The sequence below is a fragment of the Pan troglodytes genome, chromosome 8 (assembly GCF_028858775.2).
Source record: "Pan troglodytes isolate AG18354 chromosome 8, NHGRI_mPanTro3-v2.0_pri, whole genome shotgun sequence".
Taxonomy (NCBI): Eukaryota; Metazoa; Chordata; class Mammalia; order Primates; family Hominidae; genus Pan; species Pan troglodytes.
In genome coordinates this window covers 135,430,833-135,456,408 of record NC_072406.2, presented here as the reverse complement: position 1 = coordinate 135,456,408, position 25,576 = coordinate 135,430,833, and the positions used below count along the sequence as shown (strand labels likewise).

General features: G+C 46.9%; 1 long non-coding RNA gene across 8 annotated transcripts in view; it reads right to left on the bottom strand.

The window, feature by feature from the left end:
- LOC104008323 (uncharacterized) overlaps nucleotides 1-9,801 on the bottom strand; it is a 108,909-nt gene extending 99,108 nt beyond the window's left edge. For 2 of the 8 annotated variants that reach the window (XR_008537501.2, XR_008537500.2), the window contains exons 1-5: nucleotides 9,688-9,801; nucleotides 7,563-7,723; nucleotides 7,044-7,155; nucleotides 6,413-6,743; nucleotides 5,915-6,173 (exon numbers count right to left, since the gene is read on the bottom strand). This is a non-coding gene — a long non-coding RNA (uncharacterized LOC104008323). Of the gene's footprint in view, nucleotides 1-4,251; nucleotides 5,620-5,692; nucleotides 6,174-6,412; nucleotides 6,744-7,043; nucleotides 7,156-7,562; nucleotides 7,724-9,462 lie in introns of those variants that run through there. The other 6 variants (XR_682869.5, XR_008537497.2, XR_001706892.4 and 3 more) reach the window with 5 other exon arrangements.
- Between the last annotated feature and the right edge of the window lie 15,775 nt (nucleotides 9,802-25,576).

Genomic DNA, 25,576 nt, shown 5'->3' with positions numbered 1-25,576 from the left:
AAAAAGAGAAAAAGCATCATTTAGTGCACTGTGTAGTTTTCCCAGTTTGAACAATAATGCACCATTGTACGGTGATATCTGCTGATTTTTATGTACAGGAGAACAAAACCACAACACCGTTCCACTGCTTTGCCATAACTTGGTCCACAACACCAAACAACAACAAAAAGTCAAAATTCACTTTAAGTAAATTAACACAGGCTGGCCTTGAATTTTTTTCTCAGCTGCCAATATGAATTATTTAGAGTTTCTAGAATTAGAGGGCATTTCCAATGCCTGTGGTAATGACCTTCCAGATGAACGTCCATCAAAGTTGGAGACATTTGGCCAACTGGGTGCTGTAATAGTGGCCATACGTCACCAAGGCCCCGCTCTCCTGGGGACTACTATGATGCTTGTTAGAATTAGATGAGAATGCTCTGGTGCAGTCCCTTTTAGGCCTGGCTGTTTGCCTGTCCCAGCCAATGTTTTACTGTTACTGCCAGAGACTTGCACCACCTTTGCTGAGAGGCAAGGGCCTTGCCAGCAGGGTCCCTCCTTGTTAGACTGGCATGTCTGTTTCTGCAGCACATTGGCAAGAGAGAAGGTGAAGATGATGGGAAAACCCTGGTGGGCTCCAGTTTCAAGGTCAGGCAGTAACCGTGTTACCCCAATGTCCCTGAGTCTCCGCCACTAATGTAGTGGCTTGAACCACATTACTATTATGCAATGTTAATGAATTGTAGAGGTTCTCATGATGAAATGTTTGGGGAAACACTGCATTTTCTATCCTCCTCTTGAAGACTCACACTGTACCTTAGCATTGTAAAGGCTCTGAGAAGGCCTGCAGTAAAGAAACCTACTAAACAGCTTCATTTGACTCATCTTTTCCCACTGCCTCCACTGCCAAACATTTCCCAAAAAAAAAAATCTTTTAAATCACACAAAACTACTGTATCCCACTGTCCCCATTTGGGGAAGGCTGGCTGGATGGCAGCGTTGGTCCTTCCCAGCACGGGCATTCAAGATGTTGGGAGCACCACAGTGGGCCCCTTCTGAAGGTATCTTGTAATGTTGCTCAACTAAAAGGCATTTTCTGTTTTCTAGAGATTTCTTTCTGAGTATTAGAGCTCCTTTTTTCTCAAGTGATCACAACCTTCCTCAAACTACCTTGCAAATAAAGGCAATTTATTAGGCTATGAGGAATACTGGGTGAACCCAAAATGAAAAATGAGCTGAAGAATCACCACCTTGCAGTGGAATCTGCAGCCCACTTGTGGGCAGGCCAGTGAACCTGGGGGAAGAGAGGCTCTCAACTTCTCTTTGTCTTTCTTTCCACCTCTGTCTCCACCTCTGTCTCTCGGACCCATCCCCATCCATTCAACCAGCCAACCACTCACTTCCCTTTGTTTCAGCTTCCCCATGTGTGTCCTTCGCTCTCTCCAGCAACAGATGGGCCTTTCCCATGGGGTGGGGACCATGGCTGCCAGCAGCCCCAGCCTAGCCACCCCCCAGAGGGAGCAAAAGAGAGATAGTTTCTTTCTTCTACCATCCTTACATTCACCCTGGGGCAGACTCAGGAGGCATCTGAGGCACCCACCAAATCTAGGAGAGCCACAGTCTACTCCTGGGATTCACCACTATGTCTGGAGGCTACACTGTGGCCCCTGAATGATGTGGGGTCACACACTTCTCCCTGTGGCCAGAAAGGCGTAGCACACTGGAGCTCACAGCCCCACCTGGGTGGCCTGGAGCACAGAAGAGGTCCCCACAGGAAGGAGGGATTGTTACCACAAAAGGAGGGGGAAGGGAAAAGACGCTGGGACACACAGCCAAGAACCTCAAGACCACCTTCCTCTCAAGCATGAAGCATTTAGCAATGAGGCCCTGTGATGTTTCATGGCCTCTGCTTAGGTTAGCCTTTATTCAAACTAGATGGCAAGAATCTTGAATTTGGCTATGTTAGGATTAAAGTGTTAAAGACATCTGTTGGTTTGTTTCCATATAAAATACATCACCACGTAAAAGGGAAAGTTAGACTGTGGTGCGGATTACATAGACCACACAGATCAGCAACCATTAGTCCAAGCAAACAGTTCCTTCTTCAGGTATTTCCACTGGTGAGTGCTTCTGTCATGGGACAGGAGGATTTATGGTCAAATTAGTCATTCAAAGACAATGGTTCAATACTCAATTATTGCTTTTTCTTGGGTTTTGTCCACACCATGCCAAACAGCTAGTTTAGATGTGAAAAATCGGCTCATGAAACAAAGTGCCACCTCCCGAGTGCCAGTCTGCTGTGATCTAGGGTTTCGAATCCAGCCACTGGTTGTTTTGGTGCCATGGTCTAAGGAGCTACCAAGCTTGTAAGAGGAAGATGAGGATATTCTGGGGGAGAAGTTTGGACCACCATTTATGTGAATGAGAAGAGTCTAACTTACTCATGCTTAACTTCACATGCTGAAAGTCCGCACATGCTTAATTGTGGGGACACAGGTCCACGCAATAGCTTGGTAGGTCATTTACTTCCCAAAGAGACTGAAAAACTCCCAAGAGTGGAGTTATTACCATGGACCAGGCACTGTGGGAGCTGCTGGGGACAAGAGCATACATCCCACACCAGTCTTGGCCAGATATGAAACAGCACATCACAAAGCATTTTCACCGACAGCTTGTTTCTAGTTTTCAGGGCTGGATATTCCTATCAGGCCTCAATAGGCTCAGAAATGTCACTTCTCAAATTCTACAAAAAAGAGTGTTTGGAACCTGGTGAATCAAAACACAGGTTCCATTCTGTGATATGAATGGAGGTGCACTGAGGAAAGGTGTGTTTTATGTGTAACTGTATTGACCCCTCTCAGAACAGCCATGACACCTGCAGAGCCGTGGGCATAGGTAGGCAGGGAGGAGTGATATTTGGGCCAACAATTGGAAGATTGTGAGAATTATCCAGGAGCAGGCGGCTGGGGTCAGAGAAGAGAGAATATGTTTCTGGCAGAGGGAAAAGCATGGGTGAGCCTGTGGGACCCTGAGCTCAAGGAAGGCTAAACATGCAGGGCTGGCTGAGTTGCTGCTTCCTATGTAGTAGTCCAGGCCATCATCGGCCTCATCCTGGCCACAGACAAGAGCACCAGACAGCACAAGCCCAGTCCACAACAATGATGCCTGTAGCAAAGATGGAAGCACCCACAGCCTCATACTAACCCCTTTTACCAATCCCTGAAGGACTGGCCAGCTTCCCCAGTTCTCTGTCTGTACAACCTTCCCAGCAGGCCTCACCTCTTTGAACACTTAGCCAATCCAAGGAAAAAGAAAAAATCCCAAGAGAGACACTGTACTTGCAGTTGATGTGGCCAGTCTGTGCTCACGCCCATTTGAATTTGAAAAGTTAATGATCTATACTTCAAGTTGATGAGGTAGGCCACAGTAGCTACACTTTCAAAAACTGTGTGTGTAACAAGACCTTCTGTACTCTTGATCTGGATGATCTATCTGATCACACCAAACCAACACCATTTCAGCCCCTGACTTTTTTCATAAGTAACATTTTTTATTTGTGAGTAATCCCTTAGCACCAGGAAATGTAGGCTGGCACTAGGGATTTAGAAATACTAAAATTATTCCTGTCCTCTTCCTTATCCCTCCCCTCAACCCCATTTAACCTCCTTGGTTTTCTAAATATCTGAGAACTCCAGGCCAGGAGCCACTCTCTGAGGCCTGGGTGGTGTCCAGGACAGAAAGGCAGCCATGCATCCAGACCCTGCACCAGCCCTTGTCACACTTAGAGCTCATTTCTTGCTCTCTTGCTCTTTCCCCTACCACCTGGGAACCCCTTGAAGGCAGGAACTCTCACAGAAGGCCTGGTATTCAGTAGGTGCTCAGAAAATACCTTTGTGAGGGTTATTTAGGCTTCATCCCCTACACATATAATGTATACACAGGCCTTACCCTGTAATGGGGCTGAATCTCTGCGGGAGGTGGAGGTATCCATGACTGTGAAAATAGATCCTACCTGCCTGCAGGTGACCCAGGCAGGATGGCATTTCTTTCTACTCTTGCTAGGAAGATGGCACCATGACATGGAGAGGATCTCCGCCCTGGCAGCGGGGAGTGTGGGGAACACTATCTCCTCCCTTCTGTGTGGTCAAGGATAATTGTTTTCAAATCACCACCGAGATCAACGTCTGGTCACTGGGAAAGCCACACTGCCCATCCACCAAAATGGCGCCATTGCTCATAACAGTCACACAGAGAATCTCATTTTAGAAAACGGATCTCTAAAGCCATTCATTGAAGCATTATGCACTGTAATTCCCCAGATAGAAATTTTCACAACTCAGGCCTAACTATATAATTAAATAATTAGCATATGTATCTTATAGGTTTTTAAAAGGCTTGCTCTGTTAGAAGCTCTAGAATGTTAATCCCACGCTCTAGCCCTCAGCCAGTAAAAGGCGCATTGCTGCGTCAATCGGGTGGCAGTTTGTTTTCACACCTCTGGCTCAATTACCCTTTAATTGAAAATTTCCTCAAGAAATGGAGCTGAGAGGCCATGGGGGCTCTCCCAGAGGCGCTATGATGTAAGCTGCTCTGTGGAGCAGAGGCAAAAAGATATCCAGGCGCAGGGAAGGATTGGCCTTACTTCTTCCCCGGCTGGGCCTTTTCCTAAGCACAAGGAGCCTGGGAAAGGCACGGATATCCAAAAGCTGCAAAGAACCTTCTGAAGGCACAGATGGCCAGGTTCAGAGAGTCTGGGAACAGGCAAGTTCATCTCAAAACCTTGACCCCAGAAAAAAAGAGGCAGATGTTTCTTACAAGGATGGGGCTGAAGGGAAGAAGAAATTGCCATCCTTTGCCTAATTCCTCAATTGCACCACAATCCTTCCTACCTCAGGGTCTTCCCACATTTTGTTATCTTTTCCTGGAATGTTCTCCCCCTATAGCCCCTTCACGGGCCCACCTTCAGATCCCAACTCACATGTCACTTCCTTGGGGAAGCCTGCCTGGACACCTCCACCACCCACCAACCCAAGCCTTTGTGATCTATTATCACCCAGCCCCTTGATTGCCCCTCTTGTCCTTCTGATTACATGCAAAAATGTTTCTAATTCCATGGTTATTTTTATCAGCATCTAGCTCCACTGTGGAAGGGTGAGCCAGTGGATCTCCACTCATTGTTACACCCCCATGTCCAGCACAGCACCCCACTCAATACTTGTTGCATGAATGAAATTGATAAATTAGGGGTCAGCTGAGCCAGTCTGGATTGGGTGGGCTGACCAATTCCCTCTCTTGCTTTAATGAGTGCTTTATGACTTTCTTGCCCATTCGCAAAGTAGCCCATGGCAATCCACAGGATGGGGATGTGAGAGGAGAAGAGGGACATGCCAGGCCCCAGAGTCCCCACAGCAAATATGAATGCTGAAAATGGCCAAGGGCACTTTCTGTTGAAGGATGGGTTGGGGCCTTAACACAGCGCCACCCAGGCCTCTTACAACCAAATTCTCCTTAAGGCCATTTATGAGTTCATTGCCTGGATCTTCATTAATGATGTGCTGTGTGACAGACTGTGTTCTAGGTGTTAGGAAAACAGCCGTGAATGAGCCAGACCAAAAGCCCTGCCCTCATGGAGACTGCATTCTAGAGAGAAGAGACAGAAGGTAGAACATACAGTGTACCAGTTGGTGATAACTTCACAGAGAAAAAGAAGACATGGGTGGCAGGGAGGGTTGTTATTTTGAGCAAGTGGTCAGGAAGGCCTCTCAGATGAGCTGACAACTGAGCAAAGACTGGAGAAGAGTAAGGGACCAAGCACTGCAGGCACTGGGGACAGCAAGGGCCATTTCCTCACCCTATTCACCCAGGGACAATGAAAGAACAGAGTCATGACCACCTGGTACCCAAGCTCCCTCTGGGACACAAGTGATATACTTACAGCCAGGTCATTGGGTGAGGCCAAAAGGATGTGGTGCCCATGCTGCCCAAGAGTTCAGAGGCTCGTGTACCCACAGTCCATCTGCTCCAGGGCGCATGGGCTGTTTGCTGGCTGGTGACTCAGTGGAGCCCTCAGGAGGGGAGCAGAGGAGGTGGGAGCAGCACTGACCCAGCATCTGTTTCCCTGGCTTTCCCCAAACATTGGGCTCAGCATCTTGGAGGGAAGCTTCCAAACCCAAGGAGTGCATTGCCAAAAGACGCTTAAACAGAAGAAAACAAGAAACAGCCAATATGTTCAAACCATCTAGAACTACACGTAAAAGACATCAGCCCAAACTAAGCCAGCTAGGGACCTGCACAACAACCTTAGGGAAGCTGCTGAGCTATGGCTAGACCCTCCCTCCCAACCCTGATCAACCAGCCTCCCAGGTTTGTGAGCATTTAAACTGGGAGCCCACAAACAAGCCATTTCTCAGTGGATTGGAACAGTTTGTTGTACCTTGATGACTGGTTTCTGTTATGATGCATCAGATCAGCAGTGTCATTGATCAGAAATGTTCACTTCTGTGTTTTTCAAATCTCTGATTGTTAAACTGACCAAATTTATATTTGAAGATGGCTCCCTCCACCAGTCCTGATTTTGTGTGGATACAAGAGCTGCTGCTCCAGCCTAGAGCCGGGGGTTTGCCCATCTCTCACCAAAATCCAGTCGGAGATGAAAGTGTCGTCTATCTACTTTCTGACCAGGATGCAGAGACAAGCATTCTAAGTCAGCGTGTTCTCTTGTCTCCCAGAATCAGGGCCTTGCTACGGTCCTTGGGCTCTTCTTCCTGGAACGAGGGTCACAGACATACATCAAGAAGGTCAAGGAGTCTGGATGCCTCCCTTTCTGGTGCTCGCCTGCCAGTCAGCCTTGCCCTTGCCTGGCTACCTGCCCCCTGACCCACTGCCCACCCTGTCCTTGAAGCTCTTCTTGACTCATGTGTTTGTGTGTAAACTTCCTGGGCTGCAGACCTGGCCTGAATGCTCAAGCTTTGCTTAGAACTTGGAGCGTGGGACCAGCCCTCCTAACAGCCCTGCCAAGTGGTACCCAAGAGGCATCCCAAACTGTGTGTGTAAAGCCTGTTCACCTTGCATTCTGGAACACAGCCTCTCCTGTCATCCATGAATCTTCCATGGCAGACCTCTCTGCCATCTGCCTCTCCTAATTCTCCTCTCTGTTTTACACTAACCAAGTAGTTACTAAAAGAAAAACAACAGCAACAACAACAACCATAGCAAAACCCCAAACTCCAAAGAAGCATATTATTCATGTTTCTTTTTAATATTCAGTTTTTAATTTTAAGCTTTACATAGATATTAACTTTATTTTCCATCGACTTTCATTTTCCATTGACTTCCTGGGAATAGGAATATGAAGGTTTTTTCCACCTACAAATGACAAGTTTCTATTAAGCTATATTGGGGAAAGTATCATTTTACATGTGGTCCTAAATCCATTCCCCTTGTTAATTGGTTTAACATAATTTTGCAAATTCTAATCTTTTAGTTAAAAAAAAAAAAGCCATTAATGCCTGTGGGAACCAGATTGCCACAATCATTGCCCACACTCAGAATTTCCCAGAGACTCCCAGCCTCAGCAGTATTACCAAGTCATGCCTCCTGATCACCATCTTCATCTTGCAATTCTTGGCATGTGAGTTGTAAGCAACAGTGATGGCTGTGGAAGGTATGGCTGCACCTCGGTGATCCAAAATTTTCCCAGACTCACACTCTTCCTCAGGATTAAAACACCTTTTTGATTTTGTATCTTGGAGACAGACAGAAACAAATTTTCCCAAAGCAGGAGTTGGATGATAAAGGAATGCCTAAAGGCAGATGCCAGGTGGAAAGTCATGGCATATAGTAAGTGCTCAACCAATTGTGCTGAGACAATTATGACTAAGAGTAGAACAACTCTGATGGTACCAGTAGTAAAACAGGCACGAATCCTCAGAGAGGCGAGGAGGTAGTGACGTATCTCTGTGAGTCTAGGTGAGGGTCACTTGGCATTGCCCATCTGTCTCGGTGACAGGCTGGCTGCACCGGGTGCTGGGTCCACTGTGTAGGAAGCCACTAAGGAACATTCTGCAGGGACAACCCACTGACCGAGTTCTTGGGCTCAACTCCTAGGAAGATCGGACTCGATAGATATAAGAGATGCTCAATTTTTCTACAGTTCTAGAGAATGGGAAAGAGAACCCCCATGCAAGCATGGATGCATAACGTAACACTGGGAGCAGATACCATTTCCTGTGAGCCTCAGTCACAACCACCCAATATCAGCAAGCTATGTTATCACCAACCCAGAAAAGGGGAAGTTACTTGCCAGAAGTAGTAGGAGGCTGGGGTTCAAACTCAAGGTCCTACATTCCTTTCACTGTGCAGCATACAAATAGGGTGCTTTTTTGTTTTTGTTACTGTTTTTTTTTTTTTTTTGAGACAGAGTCTCGCTCTGCTGCCCAGGCACGATCTCAGCTCACTGCAACCTCTGCCCTCTGGGAGATTTCAAGCTATTCTCCTGCCTCAGCTTCTGGAATAGCTGGGACTACAGGAGCGTGCCACCACACCTGGCTAATTTTTGTATTTTTGGTAGAGACGGGGTTTCACCATGTTGCCCAGGTGGTCTTGAACTCCTGACCTCAAGTGATCCACCTGCCTCAGCCTCCCAAAGTGCTGGGATTACAGGCTTGAGCCACTGCACCTGGCCTAGGGGGCTTTTAAAACTGGGTTTTTCTTGCTATTTGATGGGTGTTTTTAACAGAATGAGGATCAGACTAACTCAGTCCAGGTGGTGGGAATAATAATGGAGTCATCCTGTGGCCATTCAGACAGCAGCTGGAGGCCCACGTGCTCTGGCAGCCAGTCGGGGATGAGTGCCCAGGAGAATCAGAGAGCAGGAGCCAGAATTGAAAGAAGCGGGCTAGAGACAGTATGAAGCACGGTAAGAGATCAGATTGACAGTAGCTGGCAGCTTCAGCAATGACCCAAGGTCAGCAGAAGTGAGTAGGAGAGTCTGGAAATGCTTTCACGTGAGCAGTATTCAGCAGGGCCTGCCTGCGCTCAAAAGTGTGACTCCAGGGACCCATTCTTCCCACAGGAAGCCAGCTCTTGGTATCACCATAGCCCGGATCTAACAATGACTTAGCAAGTGGCTGAGACCATAGGGAACATGGACCCTGTCCACAGCCTCCACTTCTGTTGATTCCATATCTCCAGCCCAAAGGTTCCTTGAAGCCCCAGAGGCTAAAGGGGCCTTGAGCCACAAGCCCAACCTTCTTCCTGAATGGCCCAGGGGATGGTTTCTGCTGCTGTTGTTTCTGCTCATGGATGCAGGCCTCCCACTGAAGTCTCCACTAGCTGTCCCCATACACAGAAAGAAAAAAAAAAGGCCCAGGGCTCACCCAACACCCAAAAGTGTTGCCAGTCCCTGACTCAGCCTCCTCAAGGCCCCCCAGGGAAGAAAATCGAGCCCCACAGCCTCCTGTTTCTCAACCCCAACTCCCATACCTTGCCATCCATCTCAAGGCACAGAGCTCCTCAGCCTTGCGTTTCCAGTAGAACAGGCCCAGCGTGCCTGCAGCCGCACATCCCCACATGTTATTCTTGCCTTTATCTTGTTAGCATAATGCTCAGCTTCATTAGCCAGCCAGATGAATCATTTAGTAATTGGAGCTAATGAATTTAATTTTCTACTTTCTATTTTTTTAATAATAAAACAAAGTCATATTTTACCAACAGGTCAGGGAAGGCTCCAAGTTGCTGTTTTGAGTCAACGTTAGGCCAAGAGTACAAAATGGCAGACGGGGAAGGAGTTGGCTCCCTTTTGCTGATGTCACCGCCTTTTCTGGAGTTTCTCGGTTAAGGAACCCCATGGAAGCATTATCCCAAAGTTCTACGGAGAATGATACTAAGGGCCCGCATGAAAAATTGATGTTGCCATGGTGGCAGCATTCCTAATAGGACAGTATGAAGAGTAGGAGGCACTCACAGAAAATAAACAATGCACAAAGTTATCAAGGAAACACCCTGATATCAATTAGATGAAGAGCTATAAGGAATCTATTTATCTTGGAGAGATTTCACTCCAAGGGTCCCAGTGCCCCTCAGTCAGGTGAATTGGATGGATAACATACACCTTCCTTCTCACTCCCCGTTACAAAAGACGCGAAACCCAACAGTGAACCCGTACCTGAAATGTCAACGTGGGAAGCCAGGCTAATTAGAGTGGGGCCAACCCGCCCGACCGCATAGCTGACATGCACCCGCTGAAGCCTTCTTGTAACTTGACTACCCGAAGCCTCATCCCTGATTAACAGAGCCTGGCTGCAAACTAAAATGCAGTTAATTTATTGTAAGTTTTATTAGGCATATAAAAGGGAAGCAGGAATGACTAGCCTTTCGTTGCTCGAGATACATTTCATCCATGACACGGAGCAGATTCCTCATAGATTAAGCTTGTTAATTTCCCTCCCCGCCAACATTCTTCTCCGCATTGCTGAAGCAAAAGCCACAGGCTCTTGTCTGAAATGGATGGGATGAAAAGGGCTGGGGGCCCCCCGGACAACAGTTACATTAACCACTTTGTCCTTTTAATTCATCTAATTACATGCAAGGAGAAAGCTGCCGCCTTAGCAGGCTCGCTCTGCGCCAGAGCGCGATGCCGCTGGGCCATTGCTTTGGGCTTTTTGTTGTCTTATTAGGGGTGCTTTTGTTCAGAGGGATGGTTAAAGCCATTTTCAGCAGCTAGCAAGATGAAGCCGCTTCAATAAGGACACAATGTACTTGTTTAAATTACCTTTCAAAATGCTCGAAACCATTAAGGGGGAGGTGCTGCAAATAAAAGTTGGATTTTTTTTTATAATGTTTTACCCTAATAACAGCTTTTATTTTATTATAATCCATTAGTTGACAATATTATTCTATAGATTATTAGGCAGCAATTTTGCTATTTTATCACACTTTCAGCACTCACTCACCGGGCCAGAATCCACAAATCTCAGTATAATATGCTTTCAATTTTGTTAAAATCTCTATTTAACTGGTTTGGCTGCAGAACATCTTGGCAAATGTGTTTTTAATTTCGTTCTAATTAACTTGACAGTTGACAGAACTCGATGGTGGCATGATGGTGTCCCCTTTTCCAGGGTCCCTGCAAGCTCCATGCCTAGGGTCCATTTTTTTTTCTCTTTCCCATCCTAACAAGGAAGATGTCAGAGCTAACATCCAGGAAAAGGGTCTTTCGTCTCTGTCAAAAGTACATGCAATTTTTTAAAAACCAATTAAAAAATCTGGCTTTCATCTTTATCTGTAAAAAGAAGGTCATTGGTTCTGTGGGGTTCTCAAAAAATGGCTTGTCCTACAGACGTGGGTCCTGAAAGATGAAATGAAGACAAAGCAAGTGGGAGGGAGGGTTTTTTTTGTTGCCCAAGAGGACGCCAGCTCTTTCCCAAAGAGACACTGTGAAAGAGTGGCCATCCTCCCTCTCTGTCACCGGTACTTGGTGGGGAAAGAGACTTCAGTTCTCTGCTTTTGGGGATCAGCCTGAGAAGAGCAGCATTCAAAGAACTTACCCTTGTTCTTTAAACAGTTCCAAATTATCCCTATTGTCTGGGGAATTTCACTCTGGCAACCATTCTCCAGGTGCCCTCTCTGTCTTTGCTTCCAAAATCCTGCAGCATCCCAGAATCCAGCCTTCTCTCTGACCCTGAGCCAGCAGAGATACAAGCAGGCCTAGATCACACCACAACTAAGACAAATAAGTCATGCCTTCCTGACGTGGAGGTGAAACAAGTCTCTGTAAAACAAATCTAATCTTCCCTCTGGTTTTCCTTATATGGAGATGGGCCTCCAGGGAACTGTGTGGAAACCGTTAGCTGACTTGAGACCAGGTCCTGGAGCGACTGTTCACAATCCGCAGTGAATTTGGGGCATCCATTCTTGCACCTTTTTTGCACTGTTGCCCTCCCCGCCCCCACTCTCTTTCCCTCCCTACCTTTCTCACATGTTGTGAATTTGCCCATCACTGGAAATTCCCCGATTCCACATTTGTACCACTCATTACGCTTCTGTTCAATTATTAAGAATGTCAGTCCTTCCAGGACCCTCAGAGATGAATCACTATAACATCTTCCTCACATTAATGACAAAAAATCTCACTGCTCAAGGGACTTGACTCACCAAGACACTGGCCAGCAAGAAGCAGCAGCCTAGGACTGGATCCAGGTCTTCCGACTCCCAGTCCATGCCCTTTTCTGAGATTTCCGTTGGAAAAGTTCTAGGTTTTGTCAAAACATACACATGCACACACACATACGGTCTTTTTTCTAGTCTTCAAGTCTGAATTTTGAATTTTCATTTTTATTTTGTATTTACAATGAGAATGCTGCTACAGAATTATCAGGGCTATTAGAGTAAAAGAAATCGTTTGGTGTTCATGTTTTAAAAAGGTACTATGTTTTTAGCCCCAAGCAAACAAAATACAGATGTCTAGACCAATAATTTTCAAACAGGAGGTATTTTGCTCCCCAGAGGACATTTGGTAATGTCTGGGGACATTTTCGGTTGTCAAGACTGCAGCTAGGGGTGTGCTACTGGCATCTAGTTGGTAGAGGCCAGAGATGCTCTTAACCACCCCATAAAGTGTAAGACCCCCACGCAACCATCACAAAGAACTATCTAGCCTCAAATGCCAGTAGAGCCCAGTGGACAAGCCCTGCCCTCTCCTTACCTGGGAGTCAGATTCAGGTTCAGGGAGCTTATACCTCACTCGGGGAGAAGAGAAGATGGTGAACCTGCAAGGAGAATGGGTGGAGCCAAGTCCAGATGACCCACGAGTGGTGACAAAAGCAGGATTGAACCCACATCACACCGACAGTGCTCATTCTTGTTTGTCCTGCCTGGAGAGCAATTATACTTTTAATAACTGTGCAATCCCTTGGGTCTGTTTCCCTTTCTATTCAACGGCAGTATCATGGGGTAATGAAGAGAAGGCCCATGTGAAGCGCCTAGCTGGTGCCTGGCACACAGTAGGCTGTCGACACATTGGAGAGGGAGGAGGAATACAGTGCTGCTGTCTTGTGCTTTGGCTGGGATGGGGAGGGCGTGCATCTTCTGCTCTGGCATCTTTTTTATAAGACAGCAATATGTCTGCTCAAAAAAGTGTGCACACTAATGAACATTTACTTGGTAGGGAGAAGCGGAGAGGGGGCGTGGAACTAGAGGAACGAGAAAAGGATGATGTCCTTTGTGGGACATGACCCACCTCCTCTTCCCATACTCCCCATAACCCAAAAAGGCACCTATAAAGGCTTTGATCAGAACCAGCTCATAAACACAAGATGAGATCTGCTCCCAGCTGGCTCTAGTCCATCCTGTAGCCCTGAGCAATGACTCTGCTCAAACAGGTTAGAGCCATTTAGGAAACACAAGCCCGAGCTTCCTTACCAAGTCCCACGTGGTGACAGCTGTTGCTAGGTGTAGGAAGCCAGCAATATCTGAAACCATGCTTTCTGGCCAGAATATTAATTTGCACCATTAAGTATTTGCTGTGCTCATTCCCAGCACCCCTCCCCACTCAATGTACTTGCGTAACATCCATGTCCTCATGCAGGGGGTGGGAGTAGCAGTGCAAGAGTCATCTCAGAGGGATGGCCCGTTGATTAAAAAACTTCTTTTTCAAGTTAATTGCCAAAGAGAAGTAAAATGTTCTTCCAATACTTCGTCTCCAAAACTGTTCTGGCTTGTGAACATCTGTCAAGAATATGTATTTCCAGGGCTCCAAATTGCCCAGATTTTAACATCCAGCTTAGTTAAGCCACTAGAGTTTAACTAACACACTGCTCCTTATACAATCAGCACTAGGATAAAAAGGAGTTTGATTTCTTCCCCAAATGCATTTCGTTTCTTTTGGACAGTCATACAACATAGGTGTGTTTCTCGCCTCTCCGCGGCCTCACATGAGGAAGGAGGGGCCTTACTCACCAACACCACGGGTAAGTAATCCATTCAAGACCGCTCTCCGTCGGGCCTCCATTTTACCAGCCCAAAATTAAGTTTTACCAGGACATTGTAGCAGGGCATGTGTTTGACTGTTGAGCACCATGTGTGGCCATTAGAAAGAAAAGGAAAATCAATAGGGTTTCATTAAAACAGCAGGCAATCAGGGCCCAGCCCTGGTTTAATTACAGTTTCAGTAGCATTTGCTTTAATTGGAAAGAATAAAAGAAGTGAAGTGGAGTGAATGAAGAAATTAGCATATCTATCACTGTTGTCACATTGTACCGTGGCCTTAAAACACTGTTCACTCTTTGCTATCTCTGAAGCTGCGCTGAACCCTGGAAAAAAAATATGGCAGGGCAGTCAGCAAATCCTCAGGCTCCACCTTTGTGAAATTCTAATTAAAGTCTTTTATAATCCTTGGAAGTCATTTTTTAAAATCTGCTAGATATGCTAGATACACTTTGCAACATGTCTGTTAATTACTCCTGCTTGGCACGATATGAGGAGAACTGCAATCACCTTGTGCTGTCTGAACATTGAGGCTGTTCTGAGAGCCAGCTTTGGCAGCCCACGAAAGCCCCTAGGATCCTGCTCAGATAGGGGGCCCCAAGGGCAGTTTCCACCAGCCGGAATTCTTTCCACTTGATCAGGCTTCCGAACAATCACAGACTCAGAAAATATCAGACGGTCTTTAGGCACCAAGTAGACCAAACGCCACCCTCATTTTACAGATGGGAAAACTGAGGCCCAAGGTCCCCAGACTAAGAAAGGGTAGAGCAAGGACTTTTTCCCAGGTTTGTTTCTTGGCCAATTCCAGTCTACTGTCTACTAGCCCATAATAGTTTATCTGATGACATCTCAGGAAAACCCTTTCTGTTGAAAGAAAATATTGAGGTGGTCAGGCACAGTGGCTCACACCTGTAATCCCAGCACTTTGGGAGGCCGAGGCGGGCGGATCACTTGAGGTCAGGAGTTAGAGACTAGCCTGACCAACACGGTAAAGCCCCATCTCTACTAAAAATACAAAAAAAAAAAATTAGTCTGGCATGGTGGTGCACGCCTGTAAGCCTAGCTACTCAGGAGGCTGACGTGGGAACATCACTTGAACCCAGGAGGTGGAGGTTGCAGTGAGCTAAGATTGCACCACTGCACTCCAGCCTGGGTGACAGAGTGAGACTTCATTACAAATATATATATATATATATATATATATATATATATATATATATATATATATAGACATAAGGGATTGAATTTTTACTCACTAAAACGCAAACATTTCTTACCAGATAACATTTCATAATGAATACACTCCTCCTTTTGGAATGGTTAATGGGTTAAAATCCATCCATGATTAGGAATTTGCTTAAGATATGGCCAGGGAAAGGTTTTCAAGTTCACGTCTACTGAGGAAGGAACAGCAGATACTGGAGGCAGAGCCGACCTTCTCACTGACTTGGATTCTGGAAAGGAATGTCAAATGCCTAATCATTCCCATGAATTGCATGGAGGTCACAAGGACAGCTAATAATAAGAACTTCTATTTTATGAGAGCCTATTCTGTGCTATGTCCTCGTGTGGAGGTTCTATCATCCCCAGTTTAAAGAATGAAAGACTGAGGTTATTTGCCTGTGGTCAGATAAGCCCTATACTGGGATTTAAACTTCAGTTTTGTTCCAATGGGCTTCTTCCACCAGGCTACAAGGCCCTCCCAAGGCAAAAGACCAACCCCAGTGTAGAAAAAAGCAGGAGGTCTGGGTATCCCACTCTGGAGCTGGTTCTCTGCCTAGCAAATGCATGGCCAGAGGGAGGCCCAGGCAGGCAGCCTGGCCAGTGTGGCCCCACGCCCAGGCAGGTCCTCCTGAAAATTTACCCAGACCAGGTGCTTCCTCCCAGACTGCTAAGGCCAGCACTGCTCCTCTAGGAAAAGCCCCCAGAACAGCAGCTCATTGTGCAAGTAAGGAGCAGGCGCAGCGTGGCGAGGGTACAGGGTGGCCTCCGAGGTCAGGAGGATGTGGCCAGGGGACAACAGGGAGACCTCCATGCAGAAAATTAGAGAGAGGAAACGATCCATTGTCTCCTCGCAAAGTGGTCATCGGGAAGTGTGTGATTGGCTTCTCACTGGAGCGTGGCGGGCCCTGTCCTGGGTCAGTCCTCAGAGCCACCTTGCTCTGCAGCAGGAGGCAGCAGGAGGCGGAACGCAGCGGGTGTCCGACAGTGGGCGAGTGCTGCGCGCAGGATGTGTTCTCACTCCTCCTCAAACCCATGTTTCCCAGTGAGGGGGCTGAAGGTGTGTTTCACACAAGTGAAACCACTCAGATAAATGCGTGGTCAGGGACTGACTGGAAGGGAGGCCTTCCAGGCACCTGGGCCGGGTTTGGGCCGGGTTTGGGCCTGGTTCCAGGCCCAGTTCCTGGAGTGCGTGGGAAGTGCTCTCTGCCTCCTCTGCTCTCAGCATCAGAAACGTGAGGGGATGATTTTGAGCACTTGCTCCTGGCCAAGCAGTAGGCATATTGCTGCCTCCAAAATCCATTGTGGGAGGAGCCCAAGGGTAGCATGCCACTCCCACAAAATGATCAGAAGGCTGTTCCCCAGGCCTAGTGGAGCCACCACTGGCCTGGAAGCTGGCAACCTGGTGAGGACCATGGGGACCCAGCTCATGCGGGCTGAAGAGAAATACCAGATGCAGCCCCAGCCTCCCGAGAGGACCCCACAGCCTCCTGGAGATGAGAAGCCCACTTGAGAGGTGTGCGGCTGGAGGAGACAGAGAGTACAGCATTCCCAGTGACTGCACGCCCCAAGGCACACCCCAGCCCCTGTCCTCTTTTGTCTTCTGGACTCTTCAAGATGGGAAGAAGGCCTAGTCTCAGCTTTGCAGGACCTTGTGCAAACCACCTCTGCCCTGGGCCTCAGTTTGTTTGTCTGAATAATGTGTCCTCACCACTCCCACCCCCAGCCATCCTCTGTCGCTGTGACCCGAGGTATGTATTAGTCTTGTGATCTCGGTAGCCAGTGTTCAGACCCAAGAGGGCCTCAAATAAGGAAGGAAGTGAAATTCACTCCAAAGGCACAGAAGACCAGCACAGAAGCCCAGCGTAGGGAGCATGCAGAAACGGGGTCCATCCTAAAAAAGGCAAGCACCCCAACCCCACGAGGGGCCTTCCAGAGCCAAGAGTCATCCCAAAAGTGTGGCTGCAGTGAATGGAGCTCATCCCTGCGGAGCCCCGATCTGGGCAGGGCATTGCTCTAACTCCCTAACATGCATGAACCATCGGCTCCACACAGTCTTCCCGAGCTGTCGTAGGCAGCAGGCATCACGATGATTCTCTCTCTGCAGATGAGACTACCGAAGCATGAGGGGAAGAACTGGCCAAGCTCCCACGGCAGGTAAGCGGCCTGGCGGAATGCTCTGTATCTCTGTCCCTCTCCTGTAGCCTCTGCACCGCCTTCCTCCTCCCAGCCAGCATGGGGCTTCAGCATCCAGGCCTAGGAATCAGCTGGCACCCTGGTGGGAAAAACTGAAAGTGGAGGAGCTGAAGGGTGGGAGCTTGAGGCACAGAAACACAACGCTTTTTGTCCTTTAGCCCAAGGTTCAACTCTGTTTTCCCTAGGAGAGCACAGGCCCCGATGCCCTCTGGAAAGGCTTAGAGTTCAGTGGCTCAGCCCACAGGCTTCGGATTCAGTTGACAGCTTGAGTTCAAATCCCTGTCCTACTGCCTCCAAGCCACAAGATCACGGGCAAGTGGGTCCTCTGTGCTGACTCACGGGTTCCTCCTCCACAAGGTGGGTTAACAATGGTGTCCACTTTATGGAGTGTCTGCTGAATTTCATGACAGAATCCACATGTGGCACTCACGATGCAGCCATTGAGACTCAGGCCACTGAGTCAGACTTGGGTCCCCTGGGGTAGCATCCATAGTGCCTGGGATGGGAAAGAGTTCGCAGTGGGACAAAAGAAACTTTGAATTCCCCATTGGGGGCCAGCGTCAGTGTCCTGGCCCTGCCACTGCATGACATGGGCAAGCCCCTTCCTCAAAAGGCCCTTTGGATGTTGGCTTCGCATTTTCAAAAGGCCAGGTGGAGCTTATCAATGACAGGGGCAGGGGATTGGAGAATCACTGGACACAGGCTCAAGGAAGAGCCCTCTCACGTTCAGCTGCTTCTTATCCTGTTCATACTCTGCTTCTAAAGTCCTAATGAACCCACTGCCTGGGGCTGTATTGTGGTCTTGCCGGCGAGAGGTGGAGGGTCTTGGAGAGGACCCATCTCAGAGCAACTAAAATGCAGCCGCCATCATTAACTAGGACAAACATAGCCCTGTGCATGGCATGGCCTGGGCGCACATTCACTGGGGCAGTAATTAGAGGGGAAATATCCTACAGGCAGCTTAGCTGCGGAAAACCATTTTCATTGAAAATATACATTTGTAATTGTAAATGGAAAGATTACCTGTAATAGCAGTAACAGACCCATTTCCTAATAAGATGAACACTATAGCTGATGACTGAAGCATCTGTATATAGCTACGTACACCATTTCTGTACTGCAGGCTGCCAATTTGTTTCAGCGGCGAAAAGCGTGATTTAGTGTTTGTAGCATTACCATCTGTTGTCGTTATTACAGAAATTATATATAAACCAGTTAGTAAACACTTTGCCGCATTGTCTGTTGTTTTGATAATCACCCATAATAACATCTAGCATCAATATGGTCTTTAAACCCGATTTGGGAGTTAATGGAATAAGAGGAGGCAGTCTGTATATGCACCGGGGTAATGTCATTAGGAATGTTTGTGAAGAACAAATTAAATCAGTTGTAAATTGTGCTCTCAAGTCAGCCAGAAAACCAGTCTTGTTCAGGAGAAGGGATTTATATTTTAACCTCGTGCAGAAAATGCACTTACGCAGATTAAAATAAAATAGGGACTTTGCCGATGGATGGAAGTGGTAATTGCTAGGGCCTTAATGGTTTCCTGTTGGCTGTGTCATGCAGTGGGCACAGCTATTTTAAAAGTTAACCGGCACTCGGGGTCATACTTTCACTGATTCAGTCATTAAACCAGGCTAGACATGTCACTAAATGGCTGATTATTCAAATGACGGGCCTGCTCCATGGTTCCCTGGTGTCGTCTATTGAACATGAGGATTTTCAGGGATGGTTCTCATAAAATCAAGATGAGTTGGATTCAAGTACGAGTCAATGGTAGCGCTGGGCTGGGGCCTGGCCCATCTGAGACAGCAGAGGGAGGCCCCGCCTGCTTTCTCAGACAGGCGGGGACAGGCATGCAGCCCTGGTGGCTAAGCCTTGGTGCTTGGATGTTTCCAGAGGTCAGGGAAAGGCCGATTTGTGGATGTGTTCAAAGGGAAGCCATGTTTAGACAAAGAAGTGCCATGATGGGAGGAAGCAGACAAAGAAGGTGGGTGGAAATTCATAATTCCATCCTAAGACTGTCATCAACATCACCACGGGTCCAATTCCATAGCCAGGAGGTGGTGGAGCAGCAGTTGGACCCCAGGTCTGCCTCCACAGCCTCTCCTCCTTCCTGGGGCTTCTCCTCTTACTTAGAGCCTTCCTCTTGTATCTCCTCATGATACCTCTTGCAGACAGATTGCATTAGCACCCCCATTTTCAGGTAAGCAGACTGAGGCTTGTGTGAGTGAGATCATATGGCCAGCCAGAGGCCCAGGCTGGATAAGATCACAGGTCTCTGTGGGGCTGGAAATCTTCCCACACCACTGTTGCACAGGCGGGACCAAAAGAAAATGAACATTTACCTAGGCACTCAGAAGTCAAGAGCATCCCTGTATGGAGTGGCAAATGGCAAGGTGGCGGGGGTGGCAGGAAGGATGTTAAGACCAGCTCTAGAGTCAGCCTGGTGACTAGGGAGCTGATCTAGCAGCCGTGGAAGCTGACTTTGGGGCAAGCTGGGGAGGAGATGGGAGGGAGTCTTTTAACAAGTGGCTACTCCCAGCACAGAGACAAATGGAAACTGGAAATGGTCCCCAAGCCCATAGGAAGGGCTTGACTGTCCAAAGGACCCACCTGATGCCAAGCCTCCAGCCACATTTAGCTGGGACAAAGCACAGAGCAGTGTCTCTGAAGAGCAACATTGATGACTCACCGGCTTTTAAGATGATTTCCGAGAGTGCACATAACGATCTCCTTTTTACTTTGTTTTGATATTTATCAGTAAAAATATAAATAGCACATCAAATTCATAGTTCAAAATAAATTTGATTTTAAAGAAAATCTTTTTAAAAGGAATCTAAGTATTTAGGTTGGTGCAAAAGTAATTGTGGTTTTTGCCATTTAAAAGTAATACAAATAGTGAGTTTATTTTAAAATATTTAGTAGGCAATAGAACAGATGCTATATAGACAGGGCAACAATCATAAAGAGAATGACTGAAGTTTGGGTTTCGGAGTCAAGATTACCTTGGTTCAAATCAACTAGTGTTTTGGGGTCAGTCTTCATCTCTCTGAGTTTATTTTCTTGTGCACAACATGAAGCTGAAGCAGCCTCCACACAGGGCTGGTGAGGACAGTAAATGGGCCACAAGATACCTGCAGCACTAGAAGTCCTCACCAAGGGGGGCCAGTCCCCAAAACGAAAGGACAGGGAGTTCTTCCTCCCAGGGAGTAATGAGGTAACAGCTCGTCTCGAGAGCCTACGTTCAGGGCATATTCCATCAACAATTGCAGAACTGGAACATACCAGGAAGCAAAAGCCCTCCAGGTCCCACCATCCTGAGGCCAATTAATGAGATACTCATCCTATGGGAAATCAGGTCCCCTTGGGCCAGATGTGGCCCCTGCATATTCTAGATCAAGCCTGGGTTTTTGGAGGGTTTTTGTCTTTTGTCTCTTCTAATAATTCAGGGATCTAGGTCTGGAAATGTCAAGTTACTTGTCCAACATCACACAGCAAGTTAACGCCAGAACCAAGGAGAGATATCCCGTCAGTGAGCACTTACATTGTTACTTTCTGGTGTGCCCGGCACTGTGCTGCATGCTTTTCGTAAGTCATCACAGCGAGACTGGGAGGCGAGTACCACTGTCATCATCACCCTGTTAGACACGGGGAGGCTGAGGCTCAGAAAAGATCAATCTCTGGTCCATAGTCACATGGATAGAAAGTTGCAAGAGTCAGAACAGAAACCCACCAAATCTGACTCCAGACAAAGAGCTCTGTTCTTAATCAATCAACTGCACCAGGGGTTGCCAAACTAACAGTCCCAGGGGCCAAACCCAGCCTGCTGCGTGCTTTGTAATGGCTGGCGAGGCTAAGAATCATTTTTATATCTGTGAATGGTCACAAAAAAATAAAAAGAAGAATATTCTTTGACATGTAAACATTCCATTTCTGACCATAAATAAAGTTTTATTAGAATACAACTGTATCCACTCACTGACATTTTCTCAACGGCTGCTTTTGTGCTGTGGCAGCAGAGGTGAGTGTGCCTTTAGAGACTGCAGGGCCCACAAAGCTTCAATTATTTCCTTGCTGGCTTTGTACAGGAGAAGTTTGCTGACCCCTGCACTAGACTGCCTTGCCTTGCCAAGGAAGGAACCTTTGGCCTTTCCAAGGAAGGGGCTTTGTCTGGGGAGCATTATCCCAGGAGAAGATAAGGAGGGGAGACAGAGAAAGGGGAAACAGAAGAGAAAAAGAAAAGAACCGTCCATGTTAACCAGAAGGCCAGTTGTGGACATGCAGTCCCTATTACTGAGATTACAAAGGAGAAAGGAGAAGGAGGTCTCCATTTTTGGAAATAAATGTTTCCCCACCAGCTGGGACCCGGGTGATAATCACCAGGGTAGAAACGCGTATACCCAAATGACAGCCAGGAAGGGAAACCCTGAAATTGGGGCACAGTAGAAATACTTTAGGTGCTTGAGTATTTTTCATAAATTCATGTAATTATTTTAACTAAAAATCTGTAAAATATTAATGGGGGGGGGTGGGTTTCAAAGCAGAGTTAATTATAGCAGCTCCACTCACCACGTGTACTTAAGACTCCGTCAGCTTTTCCATTAGGAACTGCTGCTTTTCAGGGGGGTTATAATTCAACCAAATAAATTGGCCACAGGCTGAGGCTTGACGTGCAAGTTTGCAGGGTGAGAATTAATTGTTTAATTGATTTGAATATTCAAGGCCTACACATGGAAGGAAAAAAAAAATCATCATATGTTGTCATTTCAGGGAGGGTTGGCCTGAAGATACCGGCCTCTCTGTAGCTTGCCGGTCATCATTCTCCCCTATTAAAACCCTACATCCATCATCACAGTTCAAAAATATATGCCTATATGTGGCTTTGCACCAAAAGGTTCTAAGTACCTTACTTAGCTCTTAAATTCGTGCCTATGTTTCCCCTCAAATAAGCTTCATTAATCTGGAAAGGAGAGGGTTTTGCCGGCTCATATGAATGTGTTTTAAAATAAGCCTTTTCATTTTTGGTAGCTTCAATATACAACCAGCGGCAATCGCAGGCTTACCTTCCTTGGCTGAAATCCGATCATTAAACCAACTTCACTATTAGGGGGAATATCTGGCTGGAAAATGCATTTTATCCCTGAAGAATATGCTATATTAGTGAGAAAATTACTCTAAATGGGAACAAAGCTGACAACTGCTGCTTGCAGACTAATGGCCTGGTGTATATATCGTACCCAAAAAGCATGTCATCACCTGCCTGTTGAGCAGATCACGGGCGTTAGGTTCTGGTTGGCACAAATGGGACATTACAGATGTCGAAAAGGTTTTAGGGATTTTGGTGGGTTTCGCCTCGCCCCTCCCTCTTTTACTTAAAGCCAACGGATGCAGTATCATCATAACCCAAAATTCCAGGTGAGCCCAATGCAGCAACTGCCAATGTGGCCACCAGCAGGTAGAAATGCATCCTATTCTTGCTTCTATATAGGATTCTTCAGTAGCCATTTTATGCAAAATCACATCCTGTGAATGGCAGAATATTTTCTCACCTACTGCAGAGTTGTTCAACTCAACCTATTTAGGGACTTGGAGAATGCCCTGGAGCCCCACAGACAACTCAAGACGTCGGGGCAACGACTTCTTTTTCAAGAGGGAAAAATTGTACCATTGCTTTGCACAGTAAAAGCAGTGGCTGGGAGGAGGGAACGAAGAATAGGGCCCTAAGAAAGTCCTTGAGGTCAAAATGTGAATGTTATAATGAGAAAAAAATTGCATTTGTTTCATTCCCAGCTCTTGATGCTATCTTCTTCACGAGAACAGATTCAAATTTGGGACCATTTTCTGTTCTTATTAAGAGGAAAGTGGTATCAATTTTAATAAAGTCCAAGAACACTCGTTAATAGAAGGCATTTTTCATCTACCTACAAACATAGTGGAGGCCGTGTCGGTGACTCAGAACATTTAAATAAAGGGCCCTTCAGCTCTGTGTCGGCTGATGGAAGATCTGGGAAGGGCACTGCCTGAACAATAGCAACCGTTAGAACTTTATTCTTCTTCTCATGCGCTTCTTCAGATCTCCTAATTCAGATATTATATCCCATCAATTTTTTATTAGAGCATAATTCATTTACTGAGATTGCTTCTTTTGAAAGCATTTGGCGATAGGATCTTTCTTATTGAAGATGCATGGCCAAGAACATAGAAATGTGGATTGGTAATGCCCATGAACCATAGGATAGTTCTTTATAGCCTGAAACACCTTCACATTGAACTAAAAAGGCAGATAAGTGGACTGGGGCAAAAGCTAGGGAGCAGAGAATCACTTCCCTCACAGTGCAGAGAGGAGGGATGCCAGCTGCTACCCAAGGTGCTGTTGTGAATCATCAAGAACGAACACCCAGCACCACCAAGAAAGTCACATTTCTGCTCTCCCCACCCACATGCAGCTCAGGGTGCCAGAAACAAGCATTTTTCCTGTGTCTGTCTGCCCTGAAAATATTGACTTATGTGAGACTCTTCAAGTTAAAAGCTACATGTTATTTTCAGTCATGTGAAAGATGTTTGAAAAGCTGAAGTTTCATATATGTCTTAAGAAACCCTTAAACAAAAGCCATATTTATGGTCATGTAGTATTTAAGCAAATGGAAAATTCATGATGATCACTCAAGTCACATTTATTAAGCAGCAACTATGAGCAATGCAGTGTTCTAGGCGTTGCAAAGGTTCAAAGAGCATCTATCAGGGAAAGGGTCTACATAAGAAGATAGTCAATACTACAAAGTCATAGGATGTTCAAGCCGGAAAGAAGCTTGGAGGTAACTTAGTCCAATGTACCCATTTTACAAATGAAGGGTCAGACCCAAAGAAGTGAAGTAACTTGCATGGTTTGTGGCAGAACCAGAGTCACGACTGTTTCATTGATCATATAATATGCTATATTTATTATACTACATAAATGCCAGTATAATTACTGTGTGATATACATCACACTTCAATTTCCATATAGAACTTTTAAAATAACCCTACAAGGTAGAGAGTATTATTTTCCCAATTTACAGGTAAGGAAACTGAGGCTTGAAGGGGTTAAGTCATTAGCTCAAGGTCACACAATGAGTGACAGAGCCCCCAAAATCCTGACCCAGCTCCATCTGTTTCCAGAGCTAGATCTCTCACCCATGAGGCTATGCAAAACCAAGTCCTTCACAGTGCAGAGAGGAGGGATGTCTGCCCCTCTCAGCTTCTTGGGAAATGCCAGTTCCCGTTTAGAGACTCATTGACTCCACCCTGTCTTCCGTGAAACCCCTGCTGACTCCCTGCTGAGGCAATCGTCCCATCTGTGGGCACCCTTGTCCACGGTGTGCACTCTGTGGGGTGCCCCATCTCAGTGCGCTTGATTTGTGTATCTCTGTTTGTGCCCACACCAGGTCCTACCTCTTGTGCCCTCAGCCTGCAGCACAAGGTTTGGCACACAGCAGGTTCCAAGACGGTATCAGTTGAGTGACTCCACTGAGTCTGCCAAACACTAGCCCCATTAATACCTCACCCATGGCAGACTGAGCACACACTGAGGAGGAATCCATAGGGGTGACCACAGCTGTCCTTGCCTTTGAACCCCAGCCAGACCTTCCACCCACACAGCACCCCAGGCAGGTGGGGAGTTGAGCCAGGCCCTTCTGTTGTCTTCTACTCATGGCCCAGCTTTTCAGGAAACATATTCTGTCTCACCACCACCATCCCGCACCCAGCCATTGACATATATACACAAATAGCCACTAAAAACTAAACCCGCTCCTCCACTCCTCCCTCCAAATTCCCCTGCCTCCTTCTTTCCAGCCTCCCATACATACGGTGTCAGTCCTCAGTCATTTCCATGCTTTTTCATTCTGCATGGGAAGGAAGGTGACTGAGAAGGGAAGCGGGCTCTTTGGATGCTACAGTTAGCATGTCTGCCAGGTAGCAGAATTTCAGCACTGCTGGGATGGCCTCCCTCAGCATGTCCCTTGAGCTCTGTGATGCCTCTCACTCTGCCTCAAGTGGCATTACCCAGTGTCCTTGTGTTGTCCTGACTTCGGGGACTCTCCAGGATTAAGTGTATGTGTGTTGAGGGAGGGAGGATACTGCCTTAGAAAAACCATCCTGGCTGGGCACAGTGGCTCACGCCTGTAATCCCAGCACTTTGGGAGGCTGAGGCGGG